This window comes from Capra hircus, chromosome 14 (genome assembly GCF_001704415.2).
Source record: "Capra hircus breed San Clemente chromosome 14, ASM170441v1, whole genome shotgun sequence".
Classification (NCBI taxonomy): Eukaryota; Metazoa; Chordata; class Mammalia; order Artiodactyla; family Bovidae; genus Capra; species Capra hircus.
The window spans coordinates 31872586-31887737 of NC_030821.1; positions in this window are offsets into that span (position 1 = coordinate 31872586).

Here is a 15152-nt window from a genome sequence, read left to right on the forward strand (position 1 = left end):
TCAAACGTCATATGATTTAATTAGTTACTTAATATGGACTTCTAAATGGGCATACTTCTATTTTTACAGGAGGAGTTTACATAAAAGAAGCTCTCTGTTTAAACTAACTAAAGCCTTTCATCAATCTCTGCCCAAGTGTGCACAGGAGAACACTAAAACAAATAGCCTTTATGTGAGAGTTCCATGAATTCTGGAGAGAATCAATAAATATTCATTGCAACATTAATTGAGTCATTTGAAGCGAGCTCAGATAGGGCACTTCCTGGGTGTCACTTGCTTAAACTATTTATTTATTGTCAACCCAGGAAAAAGAAAAAAAAAAAAAAAAGGCTGACAAGACAACAGCAAAGTTGAAGCAGAGTACATGACAAATACTTAAGCACTCTTCTAGGCAAAATAAAATAGATTCTTGTAAGCCTAGATATATGCGAACTGACTTCAAGAAGTCTATGAACTCTAGAATGCATGTAAATTTTGGTATAAGTAAGTGCCTACATGTATTTTTCTGAAAAGAGTTCCATTGCTTTTAACACATTCTCACAAAGGGTCATATATCATTATTCTACTTGATTCTAGTATGATCCCATCTCTAAGTGTTTAAAAAACTCATACATGAGTCTTGTATATGAGCATGAATCAAAAAGAGAATATATTTATAACCTTAATTATAGTGATGGCTTTGTAAGCATATGCATATATCCAAATTCATCAAATTATACACATTAAATTGTGCTGATTTTTTTTTGTATATATACCTCAACACAGCTGTTAAAAGAATCATAAAAATAGAGAATGCTTGAATTTTCTTAGAAATAGGAAGATGGAGAAAATCCTTTTCCCAGGCAAATTTTTGTTTCTCAAATATGTGTTTCTGGCTATTGGAAAGGCCTCAAACTGAGTTTGGTGCTTTAGGGCATATACCATGACCAATAGGATAAACTATATACTTTTTAATATGTAGAACCCCATGGCAAGTTAAAGAAGAAAAAATGCCAAAGCCACTTTTGAAGTAAATAAATATAAAATCATTAGAGATATTATGGATAGGCTTAAGGAATGTTGTAAAGCAAATAGATAAAATTATTTTTGACAAAATGATACTTATTAAAAACAGAAGATCTTATGAAAAGAAAATCTCATGTAACAGTAATAGTAATAATAAAGAATTGAAGAAATTGAACTGAAAACTGTATAAACATGTAGTAATAATCTGAACAAATTCCTGAGTTACTAATACATGGAATTTTCATTAGCACTGCTAAACAGAAGCCTTCCTTGAGAATACTGCAATTTTAGAACTTTGCAGGAACATTCTACCTTGGATTAGAAAGAGGGGCTTTTAGAGGACATAGCAGAAATTCGGCTGTATCATGAATAGTTGATAAAAAATGGCTTGGGGAAGAGGTGAAATTGTTTTCATGATGTAGCGACCATTATTTGTACAGTTTGATTTTATTTAAGGAAGCATAGTTTCAAGAAGTTAAGGTCATATGCACGAGGGTGGGCTGCAGAGGCCAAGGGGATATGAAAGCTGTTGTGCATATCTCTCTTGGTTAACAGGGGGATGAGTCTCATCAGCTTACTGCACTTCGGTTTGTTCAGAAGCCCAAATCCAGTACTGACGGCAGGCTAGGACTCACTGAAAATGGCTGCTGTCATGGCTTCCTGTAACTTCTATCTTTACATTTGTATGTATATCATGTGTAATGAAAGATTTAAGATTTTGGAGGAGAACCACTAATAGACAGTTGGAAAAAAAAAAAAAACAAATATTAAGTGGAGAATTGCTAGCAAATCTTGAACAATATATCTTAGCCAAAATCCTGCTATCATTGGTTTCAGGTAGGTATTTCTCACTACTCTGAGTCAGTAGCAGGGACCTTTGATATCCATAGATTTACAGAAACTTTGTTTATCCCCTTGATTTAGTCAAAGAATTAAGATTAGAGGAAAAAAATTAAAAATCACATTACAGCAGTAAAAACTTTTAAGGCAACTCAGTAGGAAAATAATATTCTCGAAAAGCAAGCAGAAAACTCAAAAGAAGCAGAGAATCAGTGATTTCTGCCAGGTGTGGGTCTTATTCCAATGTCTTAGGCAAAGATATGATCTCAACAAGTATGCTGTTTGATTTGAGGTTTTGGAAAGCTTCCTCCTTTAGGATAGTGACTTTTCCTGGAGAACTATGAGGCACTCTGTTTTAAATTTTCTACTGACATAGAAGGGTTCCTGGGTAAAGCAGTTGATAAAGAATCTTCCTGCCAATTCAGGAGATGCAAGAGATGTGGGTTTGATCCCTGGGTCACGAAGATCCCCTGGAGAAGGAAATAGCAACCCACTCAGTACTCTTGCCTGGAAAATTCCACAGAGGTCAAGAAAATTAGTATCTGATACCTTTTAACTGGAAAATATGAACACAAAGATTGGTTTTTCTGAAGTCTCACTGGATTGTGTGTTTGGTTAGCAGTACATGATAATATATATTTCAATGACATCATTGAACATCATGCTATATAGAGTTTATGTGGAGATCTTAAGATTTAAGTTGCCAGCAATCTACATTAACTTGGAGATTGCTGCAATTGTGCAAAAATAGAAGGGTAGAATTTCACTCCAGATTCAATAAATAGTGGTCTCTGAATTTTATTGTCCTGTTGAGTTAGAGCTCCAAATCTTATCATGACCTTTCATGTATCAGAAGAATGAAAAGTTCATGTCAATGAGTAAGAACAGAATAAGGAGATCTTCAAAGGGAGTCTTTCATATTACAGGTACAGTCTTTATTAAGTCTGTCCAGGGTAAGGACTTAGGTGTTACTGATTTTTTCAGATCATTTATAGGGCTAGCCTATTTCAGAAAAGTTAAGAATCCAATGTCAACAATGTCCTATGAGATTAAGCAATACTCTAAGATGTCGTTTGGTAATTAGCCCAGAAAAATCAAGAATAACTTCCAATCTTTATGCAAAAAGAAACACTCCAATATGTGTGGCAGAAGGAGGAAGTATAATGGGAGTCAGTTTTTCAATAGTTTTGCTTCTCAATGAGTAATAGGTCAGTTTCAATAATGGAAAAGCCAGATTGATGGAGATCCTTAAGAGTTTACTTTCCCTTATACATCCCATACTTTCTTTCTTTAGCCCCAATGTTATTATGTTCAGATTTAAAGATTGAAATATTGGTAGGGGAAGCATCAGATAGTAAAAATCAGACTGTGACATTATTAGATTATAGTCTGGGGATTCTTTTTCTGGACATTCCAGAAAGAGGCCTTCTGGTCTAAATTTAATAGTAGTACATGTATACAAAATAGGTCTTAAAAGACTCTTAAAAGATTCAGGATATAGTAAAGCATATCAATTAGTAAGAAAGCCCACAGAAGCAGGAAGTGGCTGAGCCAAATGCAGTCTGAGAGTCATTTGAGATACCTACCTTTATAAGTCTGTTACTCTAAGGACAAATGATGGAAAAATAATAAGGTTTATGGTAGAGAGGCTGGACACAGTATCAAGTAGAAACAGAACATGCTTTATTTACAATTGTTCAGAAATATCTCCATTTTTTATGAAGGAGACTTTAGGCTGACCAGAACAGTTAATTCCTCAGAGGGGTGTCATTCTCTCAGACAAGTTTGTTCATTCTGTACTTAGATTTTGTCTTTCAAATGATGGTAGGATAGTTGCTCTTTCTTTACAATAGCTATAGATATACATACATATGTGTGTGTGTGTGTGTGTGTGTGTGTATGATTTAGACATGTACTTCTACATGAGTTTATTTAAATACTTAACCAGAAGAGGTATTAATTAGAACTTAAAATTTCTTTCCAAATCAATCTGTCCTCAAAGTTCTGAGCAATCTCTTTGTCATTTTAGGATTAAGACCATCAGCAAAGAAAGTAGATAGGTCAGTTATAATAATTTCTCCCTGAATCAAAGTAGAATATTCTCTGGAGATAGAAATGTGATGGCCTCTAAAATCTGAAAACTACTTTTTCCTTCTTTACAGAATTGGGTATTGATCAGTTAGTATTGCAATAAAAAATACTAACAGTAAATATCTCAAAGTCAGAATTTTTCTCCTACTTTTATACTCATAGCCACCCATGATCAAATTTTAATAGATATTTTCAGTGTCATTTTGGTTATCAATTCATCTTGCCTTCTCTAACCAGCTTCATTTTTTTCTTAATATCTCTTGTGCCTCTAAATGATGGGTTCAGTTCAAGATTTTCTATAAAATGCTAGGTTGTATTATTTTGTGAATGTTTATCCTTCCTTAGAAGAATTTGAAAGTTTTTAAATTAAGTACATTACAGAAATCTAATTTAACTGAGATTTAATGTTGTAAGAAAAGAAAGGTAAATTATTATCTCTGACTACATCATAAGACATTGGGAGAGGATATTGTCTAATGAGAGGGTATGGTGGAGGAAGAGGGGAAAGGTCAGGTGAAATGCTGAAGGAGTAGGAGTTACAAAGTAATGTGTGTAAGAGGCAGAATTCTAGGTAGCTTGCATGACTTCCAGTTGCTATTTCTAGGATTACATAATTTTACATGGCAAAAGAAATTTTGAAAATGTAATTATGGTTGCTAATTGCTTGACTTTACAATAGGGAATATATTAATGTTGGCTTAATCTAATTGTATGAGCCCTTGAAAACTTATTTCTTTGACTAGTGACACAGGGCTTTCCAGGTGGTGCTAGTGGCAAAGAAGTCACTAGCCAATGCAGGGGACTTAAGAGACATGGGTTCAATCCTTGGGTTTGGGAAAATGCCCTGGAGAAGGGAATGACAACTTGCTCTAGTGTCCTTGCATAGAGAATCCCATGGATAGAAGAGCCTGGTGGGCTACCGTCCAAGGGGTTGCAAAACAGTTGGACATGACTTAGCAACTAAACCACTACCACCTCATTATTCTTAAATGAATACTATGGTTCCTATTATAGGGTTCCCAGGTGGTATTAGTGGTAAAGAACCCGCCTGCCACCGTGGGAGACGTAAGAGACCTGGGTTGGATCCCTGGGTCAGGAAAATCCCCTGGAGGAGGACATGGCAACCCACTCCAATATTCTTGCCTGGAGAATCCCATGGACAGAGGAACCTGAAAAGCTATAGTCCATAGAGTAATGAGGAGTCAGACACAACTGAAGCGACTTAGCATGCACAGTGATGGAAGAGGAAGTCATAAACATTTGAAGCATGAGAGATATGGATATGCCATTGCTGGAATGGAGTCGGATGGCACCTTGAGAAGGGAATATATGTGGCCACTAGGAGCTGAGAACAATAACTAGTTGATAGCCAGCAAGGATATGGGTCTCGTTTTTCCAAATGTAAAGAACTGAATTCTCCCATAGCCTCCGAAAGTGTGGGAATGGATTCTTCTCTAGAACTTGCAAATAAAAGTGCAGCCTGTCATATAGCTTGACTTTGGCCTCTTGAGACTGAAAACAGAGGAGCCAGTGGAGCCTACTTGGGTCTTATCAGTGAAATCATAAACAAACATTATTTTAAACTGATATATTTGGGTAATTTGCTATGCGGTGATAGAAGATTATATGAACGGGCAGAGGAAGTCAAGTTATAGTGGTGAGATGGTTGGTGGATCTGAGGTTGAGCAAGAAGTGAAAAAGGACAGTTTGAGTTGGAACTTTAGATTTTCCATATTTTTATTAGTCTTCTGTAAGGAGTTTTCAGGGAAGCGATTTTAGAATTTTCCTATCTTTTAGAGGACTTTTCCTATCAAACAAATAATTATGCTTACTCCTTGGAAGAAAAGCTATGACCAACCTAGATAGTATATTCTAAAGCAGAGACATTACTTTGCCAACTAAGGTCCATCTAGTCAAGGCTATGGTTATTCCTGTGGTCAGGTATGGATGTGAGAGTTGGACTGTGAAGAAGGCTGAGTGCCAAAGAATTGATGCTTTTGAATTGTGGTGTTAGAGAAGACTCTTGAGAGTCCCTTGGACTGCAAGGAGATCCAACCAGTCCATTCTGAAGGAGATCAATGCTGGTATTTCTTTGGAAGGAATGATGCTAAAGCTCAAACTCCAGTACTTTGGCCACCTCATGCAAAGAGTTGACTCATTGCAAAAGACTTTGATGCTGGGAGGGATTGTGGGCAGGAGGAGAAAGGGACGACCGAGGATGAGATGGCTGGATAGCATCACGGACTCGATGGATGTGAGTCTGAGTGAACTCCGGGAGATGGTGATGGACAGGGAGGCCTGGCGTGCTGTGATTCATGGGGTCGCAAAGACTCGGACACGACTGAGTGACTGAACTGAACTGATAGAATATTTGGAGTCTTTGTGTTACAAAAACAAACTTGAGTCTGCTCATCCCTAAGTAGTAAAGTCAATCTCCTGACACTGAGTTGTGGTGAAGGAAAGTTCATTGCTTATTTCAGGGCACCAAAGGAGAAGCATGGGGGTCAATACTCACAAGACTCCAACTCCCTGACAGTTTTCAATGAAAGTATTTTATGTATTTCTTTTTAGTTAAATTTTTAAAATATATTTTTATTTTTTGGCCACTCTGCATGGTATGTTGGAACTTAGTTCCCTCACTAGGGATTGAACCCACTCCCCCTGCAGTGGAAGTGAAGGGTCTTAACCACTGGAAGACCAGGGAAGTCCCAGGGAAAGATTTTTTAGAAAGAAAGTGAGAAAGATTATTGTATTGTGTGTGATTAGCTAGTGGACATTCTTCTGTTTGGTTAGTCGTGAGGTAATTAGGAGCCAACATCCTCAACCTTCTGGCTCCAGCTTCTGGCTCATGCTGATGGTCAGCATGCTTCCAATTTCTTCCAACTGGTAGAAGTTTCAGTATCTTCAAAGCACCTCAGAGGATATGGTTCAGAATATTATCTATATCCTGTGTGCATGCTCAGTCATGTCTGACTCTTTGTGACTCCCTGGACTGTAGCCTGCCAGGCTCCTCTGTTCATGGGATTTCCTAGGCAAGAATACTGGAGTGGGTTGCCATTTCATCCTGCAGGGGATCTTCCCAACCCAGAGATGGAACCTGTGTCTCCTATGTCTCCTGCATTGGCGGGTGGATTGTTTGCCACTGAACCACCTGAGAAGACCTATCTATATCCTCAGAGGAGGAACTAAAGCTTCTTGAATTCGTTTCATAGCTAAACTCTTTATTTTCCTTTGTTTCTGTGTCTTCTCACTTTTTGATGAAATCTGTTCTTTGGAAGGCCCAGATGATTAAAGTTTTTCTATAAATAAAAGGCAGGAGGAGGACATGGGGAGTTCTGTCCAGTGAAAGCCCCGTAGGGTCCTGTTCAGTTACATTTGTGACATACATGAATTACTTTTCATGTCTGAAGTTCTAAATTACTGTGGGTAAAATTCTGTAAAAGCAATTTAGTGCTGCGGCACCATGATATTTGTACATGTAAGATGTGGAACAGTGGATAGAAGTTTCACTTGACTGATGATTACTCATAATTAAATAAAGAGAAAATGAGGGATGGATAAGAAGATCTCATCAATATCATTTCAACTTCTTACTTTATCCATGGGAATCCTGAGTGAGTGAGTGAGTGAGTGAGTGATTGAGTTAGTGAGTGAGTGAAGTTGCTCAGTTGTGTCTGACTCTTTGCAACCCCATGGACTGTAGCCCACAAGGCTCCTCTATCCGTGGAATTCTCCAGGCAAGAGTACTGGAGTGGGTTGCCATTTCCTTCTCCAATCCTAAGTAATGAAGATGATTTAAATCAAGAAATCTATACAAATAACTCTAAAAAGGAGGAGGAAATGTTTAGGTGGTGCTCAACAGAAGAAGGTAGGGTCAGATTTGAGAAAGGAAGATAACAAGGCAATATGAAGTGATCTTGGCTTATATGCAGCAGATCTAGCCCCCTCCCAATCACACCACAAACTGCAGAAGCATTTTAACTATGGCCTGTGCCTCTAGGCAAAAGCTTTTATTCAGAATGCCAGGAAATTCTGACAATACCCAGAAAGACTGGTCTACCTTTGGGAAGAAAGCTAAATTTTAGCCAGAGTGATAAAGTGAAGTTCATCCAGTTTCTGTAATAGTTGTTCAAAACCAGTTCTCAGATGAGGACCCATTGCTCTTATAATTTAGCAGCCTTTGTGTGGGCAATTTGGATTTGAAAAGAAAGGTGGAGGATGGGGAGGAATAGTTGTGAAACCAAAGGTTACGCAAGGGTCATGCTAGAAATTTTTCAGTCTCTGCGAAACTTTCACAAATAAAATGTCTATAACATAGTCCCAGGGAGAAAACCATATGAGTAATTAACAAAAACTATATATCACAAGAGCACTGTCAACAAAACCCAAATCTATCTTATTCTCTTTTTCATAATGTGTGAATAAACTGATACCTGGAATAAGGTTCACTAAATATTAAGGTTAGTTATTTCTCCTTAGGATGTAATGAGACCATTCATCATTTTTTCTTAGTTTCTATGTGATTGGATATTTTTACAAAGTATGCATCACTATTAAACAATAATATTTTAATAAAATTATATTGATACAAATATATTGATAAATTATATTTATTTATATAAACTTTATTTTATTATACAGTATTTTATTACACACACATTATTTTATTATAATAATGATTTAGCTAATAAATGATGCCTAATTATATTATTTTGATTTTAGTTTTTCTTGTTAATTTTGTTACATTTATGCATTATAATAATTTTTTTCTGTTTAAATTTTTGATCTTTCTTTTCTGCATTCTTTTAATGAAATACTTTTCCAATTATGCCGTTTATACCAATGGAAGTTAAAATTTTAGTTATCCATTAATAGGGATTACATAGAAACATGCAGGACTTCTAAAATTGGTGAACATTTTATAAATAATAGCACACATGGCAGTATAATTCTATATTCCATTTTTGGGAGAAAAATAGTAATATATTGATAGGCTTCCCAGTGACAAAAAGGGGAATTCTTCTCTGATACCCACATTTGTGGGGATTTCAAATGCCTTAAAAGAAGCATTGTTTTTTCTCTTGAAGTTAGATTTCCTCTAGTGAATACTGATCCAGTCTTAAGAATTCATTTCTTTCATTCTCTCTCTACTCACTCTAATTTTCTCATATATTTATATATGTGTGCATTTCAGTTCAGTCGCTGAGTCGTGTCCGACTCTTTGCGACCCCATGAACCGCAGCATGCCAGGCCTCTCTGTCCATCACCAACTCCCAGATCCAACCAAACCCATGTCCATTGAGTTGGTGATGCCATCCAACCATCTCATCCTTTGTCGTCCCCTTCTCCTCCTGCCCCCAATCCCTCCCAGCATCAGGGTCTTTTCCAATGAGTCAGCTCTTTGCATCAGGTGGCCAAAGTATTGGAGTTTCAGCTTCAACATCAGTCCTTCCAGTGAACACCCAGGACTGATCTCCTTCAGAATGGACTGGTTGGATCTCCTTGCAGTCCAAGGGACTCTCAAGAATCTTCTCTAACACCACAGTTTAAAAGCATCAATTCTTCATCACTCAGCTTTCTTTACAATCCAACTTTCTCATCCATACATGACCACTGGAAAAACCATAGCCTTGACTGAAAGTGAAAGTGAAGTTACTCAGTCATGTCCAATTCTTTGTGACCCCATGGACTGTAGCCCATCGTGCTCCTCTGCCCAAGGGATTCTCCAGGCAAGAATACTGGAGCAGGTTGCCATTTCCAGGGGATCTACCTGACCCAGAGATCGAACCAAAGTCTCCTGCATTGCAGGCAGACACTTCAACCTCTGAGCCACCAGGGAAGCCCAAAGCCTTGGAAAAACCTAGCCTTGACTAGACAGAACTTTATTGGCAAAATAATGTCTCTGCTTTTTAATACGCTGTCTAGGCTGGTCATAACTTTCCTTCCAAGCGGCTTTAATATCATGGCTGCAATCCCCGTCTTCAGTGATTTTGGAGCCCCCCAAAATAAAGTCAGCCACTGTTTCCACTGTTTCCCCATCTACTTGACATGAAGTGATGGGACCAGATGCCATGATCTTCGTTTTCTGAATGTTGAGCTTTAAGCCAACTTTTTCACTCTCCTCTTTCACTTTCATCAAGAGGCTCTTTAGTTCTTGTTCACTTTCTGCCATAAGGGTGGTGTCATCTGCATGTCTGAGGTTATTGATATTACTCACAGCAATCTTGATTCCAGCTTGTGCTTCATCCAGCCCAGTGTTTCTCATGATTTACTCTGCATTTAAGTTAAATAACAGGGTGACAATATGCAAACTTGACGTACTCATTTTCCTATTTGGAACCAGTCTATTGTTCCATGTCCAGTTCTAACTGTTGCTTCCTGACCTGCATACAGATTTCTTAAGAGGCAAGTCACGTGGTCTGATAGTCCCATCCCTTTCAGAATTTTCCACAGTTTATTGTGATCCACACAGACAAGGCTTTGGCATAGTCAGTAATGCAGAAATAGATGTTTTTCTGGAACTCGCTTGCTTTTTTGATGATCCAGCAGATGTTGGCAATTTGAACTCTGGTTCTTCTTCCTGTTCTAAAACTGGCTTGAACATCTGGAAGTTCACGGTTCATGTATTGTTGAAGCCTGACTTGGAGAATTTTGAGCATTATTTTGCTAGAATGTGAAATGAGCTGCGATTCATGGGGTTGCAAAGAATTGGACACGACTGAGCAACTGAACTGAACTGAGATGAGTGAGATTGTGCAGTAATTTGAGCATCTTTGACATTGCCTTTCTTTGGAATTGGAATGAAAACTGATCTTTTCCAGTCCTGTGGCCACTGCTGAGTTTTCCAAATTTGCTGGCATATTCAGTGCAGCACTTTCTCTGCATCATCTTTTAGGATTAGCAACATTTTAATCATATTACTTTCTACAATGACATACTATAAATGAATTTAAGGCAAGAAACATACTGAGAAGGGGAATTCATGATAAAGAAGTATCTGGATTGTGATTTTATTACCCTTTCATTTTCATAAGCTACCCATACTACTTGTTCCCACAGTTTGAAAATTGTATTGGGTTCTCCATTTGTGAATTCTCTGCTTATTTAATAGAACAGTTATGACAGTTATTGATTCTCTGTTAGTATCAGTGAGAATTTTGATGTGTATAGAAGTTACCTCTCCTAGTGTGTTTTTTTGTTTGTTTTTTTGATTGCACTGGGTTTTCGTTGTGGCACATGGGCTTTCTCCAGTTGCACAAGTGGTAAGTGAAAAAGGAAAAATGTTAGCCATGCTGTCTTACCCAACTTTTTGGAACCTAGAGCACTGTAGCCCACCAGGCTCCTCTATCCATGATTTTCTCCGTGCAAGAATATTTGTGTGGGTTGCCGTGCCCTCCTCGAGGGGATCTTCCCAACCCCACGGATTGAACACATATCTCTTATGTCTCCTGCATTGGCTGGTGGGTTCTTTACCACTAGCGCCACCTGGGAAGCACCAGTGGTAACTACTCTTCATTGCGGGGTGTACAGCCTTCTCATTGTGATGGATTCTCTTGTTGCAGAGCACAGTATCTTGGTCCATAGGCTTTAGTGGTTGCAGCACGTGGGATCAGTACTCATGGTGCACAGACTAGCTGCTATGTGGCATGTGGAATCTTCCTGAGGCAGTGATAGAACACAAGCCCTTGTTCCCTGTGTTGACAGGTGAATTCTTAGCCACTGTACCACTAGGGAAGTCTTCCCAGATTTCTTTCTTTCTTTCTTTCTTTCTTTTTTTTTTTTACTTAAGTTTCATTTTAATGAGCTCTAGCTTTATACTGATTACTGTCAAAATAAGGAAGTTTTTAGTGAATGATAAGTGACATTTTGGAAAAGAGGAAACAGCAAGATACTGGGTCATTTTTATCTCATTATTAGAAAGCTCTTATCTCTGATAAGTAGGACCAAGACTACATTAGATAATCAAAAACTTACTTAATAGGAAATGACTGGACTGCTTGTTTTCTAGAGAGCTGAAGATACATTATGACAATTGACATCATGGATACTTCACAGAATTTTATAGTTTAAAGGGGCAACTGACATGTTATTAAAACTAAGAGTATAAAAATAAGTATGTGTCACAAATAACTTGATTGAATCAACTTTCATAAATGTGAACATCAAAAAGCTTATTCAGATAAACTATTTCTAGCATATTTCCATCACTAATAGCATTTTAGGCTTATAGAATCCTTAATAGAGCATCACTTATTTTCACATACATTATTATCATCACAAATATATGCTTCTCATATAACCATAGGTGCCCCCAACTTAAAGCTGGGGGCATGGACCAGAAAGATAAACTGACTGCAGCAAGATCACTCCACCTACCTACCTCCTCACCCAAACAAACAGAAAGCTTGATCTGAAGTAGGCTTTTAGCTTCTAGGTCTCATAATCTTGAACTGACCTTATATGTCACTCAGTATTTCCCTGATTGTTTGATAATGACCCAGATGTTTTCATTTCTTTTAATCTGGCCCTGAGTCATACTGTGGCTGGCATCACCATCAGTAGGAAATTGCAGAATGTTTTATTTTTTCCTCATTTTCCTCCTTTCTTTATTTTTAAAAGCACTGCTCGTTAGCAACTTATCCTTACTAAAGGATCTTAATTATAGATATTTATATAAAACAACTTATGCAAGTAGACACAATCAAACAAACCATTCAAAAGCATTCTCATGAGCAAATTGATATGACATTCACACAAGCTTCTGTGCTGTCTTTTGAATAACAAAAATCTTTGTAAGGGTATTTAGGTTTATGTTAATGGTTCTGCATAGGCAGTAAAAATATAAACTACAGATGGTTCATTTGCAGCAGAAAATACCCACCCACATGCCATTCCTAGCCATCTCCAGAAGAAAGGTTAATCACTTACTGACCAGGCCAGGTTTCCCCTGGAGAAGTGCTTTCAAAAATGATTTTTGTTTTTTTTTACAACTGTGCAGAAGTACTGTGGGGGCTTCTTTGGAATGAAGCATTGGACAAAGTTTTGGAGACCATTTTTCTTTAACAGAGCCCTGTTGAAGAAACTATTTAAATCATGAGTTCTGAATGTGATCTTTTTGGGAGGAGAGGAAGAATTCTACTGCTAAAATAAAGTTTGGAAATAATGCCTTACACCATAGATTGAAAATAAAGACATGATGATAATTCAAACATTATATTAATTTCCTAAAATATGTGGTGGCATTTTTTATTTTTATAGTAGCCTTTATCCATTTATGTCTATAATCAACATGGTTCCAATGTAAAAAATGTGTCAGTTTAAGCTTTTAAAAATGAATACAAACATAAAATATTTAATTTTCATTTGAATCCAACAGACTTGCACATTCTTCATTATAAGGAAAAGTTTATATGTTTTATAAAATATTCTCCTCTGCATCATTCTCCACCTGAGTCACATCTTCAAATAGTAATTTGATCATTAAATGGTGTGGGGAGGGGGGTCCAAGGGGTAATGTGTAGACCTCTTTACTCTCAGGTGTCAAAGAGTCCTCTGAAAACACTGCCATCTTGTGGTTACTCTCTTAAAATGATTCCTGTGTATCTGGGCTGCAAACCACCAGGAAAGACCAAGTTATGTTAAGAAGGCCAAGAGTATTAGAATTTTCAAGTGAATTAGCTAGTTACTCGTTAGGAATTTAAACACTGCCAATGCTAAAGGAGAAATAGAGCTCGACAAAATACATTTTATTCAAGACAAAGCTAATTTCTTAAATAGAATGCAAAAGTGTGAGTAGAGTAGAGCCAGAATATTCATCTAAATATGAAGACATGTATAGATTTCTACTATCTTGCTTATTTAGTGCTTACTGTTATTACAATGCTTGGTTCTAAGTTCTTCATGGACAATAGACTAATGTAACCTTCAAGTCCTTTAGGAAGATATTTCTTCCTCCCCCCCCGCACACACATACACACACATATTATATGCTTTAGGTTAATATAATATTATATATTGTATATATTATATTTAATTCATATTTTATTAGTAAGCAATGTTATTAAAGTCTACCTCATAATATGAAGACACGCATTATGAAAATAACTGGATATATTTGCATTTATCTGGTAGCAATTTTAATGAATACCAAACATTGATAACATTTCTCCCATTACTGGTCTTCAGTTTCCCTTCTCATAAATGACCACTCTTAAAATTGCTTTTTGTGGTTATTCTATCTAATAGATACTCATGTGTGTCTGATTATATATATAATACTCATAGGTATATGTGTGAGTATACATGTATGCACTTATACATATATAATATCTCAGAAAATACACATTTTTATATGCTAACCTTTGCATTCTAGCTATGAGATATATACCATAGAAATATTAATGTTTCTATGCCTTATCTTCTTTTCTGTAAGATGAGAGTAAAAATATTACCTACCTCATTGAATTATTAAAAGAATTAAATATTAAAATTCATATACAGTAATGCTCTCAGCATTTGAAGGAATTCTTAATAGATATATTTTGCTGCCACTGCTGTTATTATTATTTTCTTAACTACTATTAAGATAATGGAAAAGGACTTTCAGGTAGTTTTCTCACAGTCTGACTATAGGAAACACATCGTAGAACTATTTTTTGTGTCAGAAGGATTCTTTTGTGTCGATGCATAGGACAGTCTATCAAGTCATATGTGATTTTCTTATTGCTCAGGGCTGTTGTTAGCACACTAACTCTAGAAAATCGGACACAACAAGTTGAAAACCCTTGTAAATATTTTCTTCTGTTATATGGAGATAAAAACACTCATGTGGATGATAGAACAAAGATTTTTTCTTTCCAATTTTGTGTGTTTAAATAATAATATTGATTTTAAATAATTACTTTGCATAGTGTCACTTATTTTTGATTATGACTGTATCTATTTTAAATTCATTTTAACAAAGATAGGAAAAGATTTTGAAGTTAATACAGAATCTTTTTATAAATGTAAGCTGTGTTGATGGCAAATTACTGATTTATACAAAATCATGAAAAAATTTTCTGATGGTCTCCCTAACCAAGGTCTTAACTATCTCTAATTTTTATGAGGTGTTGTTATTTCTGATATCAGCAAATGTGTCATTGCATCTTCCCTAAAGACTCACCAGGGATGCCAGAGCCTGCCAACAGGACACATTAATTTCCAGGAATCAAATG